The following is a 523-nucleotide window of genomic DNA, read 5'->3' as shown; positions in this document are numbered from 1 at the left end:
GACAAAGAGTGGAAGGCAAAACTGTACAGCAGACTTTCTCACCAGTGAAAGGTGCCTCAATATGCTTCCAGGCTCTAACCAGCTACCTGTGAAAACCTGTTTTACCAAAAGAGGGACTTACGTAGCGCACAGTAGGACTCTGGAAGGCTCAGAGCATGTCCCAGGCACCAGCTTCTGTGTCTGGCAGGCCCTTCTCGCTGCACTGTAATAAGGTGTCATCAGATGCTGGACAGAGCAAGTATGAGCTCAGGGATTCTTCTCTTCACAGAGGCATGAGCCCTAGCATGGCAGGTAGACCCATGCTCCATAGTCCTTCACAAGATGTCACCAATCACCGTGGCTACACACAGTTCCCACCCGAGGGCACAGAACCTTGCTTCCCATCTCTCCTGAGCAGATTCAGTCCTTTCTCGTGCACATGTCTCCAGCTGATCATGTTTTCCTTGGACCTAACAGAACAGCATGGCTCTGCTGTCCAGGGTGATGGAAGGCTGAGGGGAGGCTCAGGACCCACTCCTTAAGC

General features: G+C 52.2%; 1 protein-coding gene across 1 annotated transcript in view; it reads left to right on the top strand.

Annotated features, from left to right (window-relative positions):
• LOC116081434 (apolipoprotein L3-like) overlaps positions 1-523 on the top strand; it is an 8,566-nt gene that overhangs the window by 2,562 nt on the left and 5,481 nt on the right. The gene's annotated exons all lie outside the window — the stretch shown is intronic.

This window comes from Mastomys coucha, unplaced genomic scaffold (genome assembly GCF_008632895.1).
Source record: "Mastomys coucha isolate ucsf_1 unplaced genomic scaffold, UCSF_Mcou_1 pScaffold11, whole genome shotgun sequence".
Lineage (NCBI taxonomy): Eukaryota > Metazoa > Chordata > Mammalia > Rodentia > Muridae > Mastomys > Mastomys coucha.
Note: the sequence above shows the minus strand (reverse complement) of the source record. Positions and strands in the feature narration are given on the sequence as shown.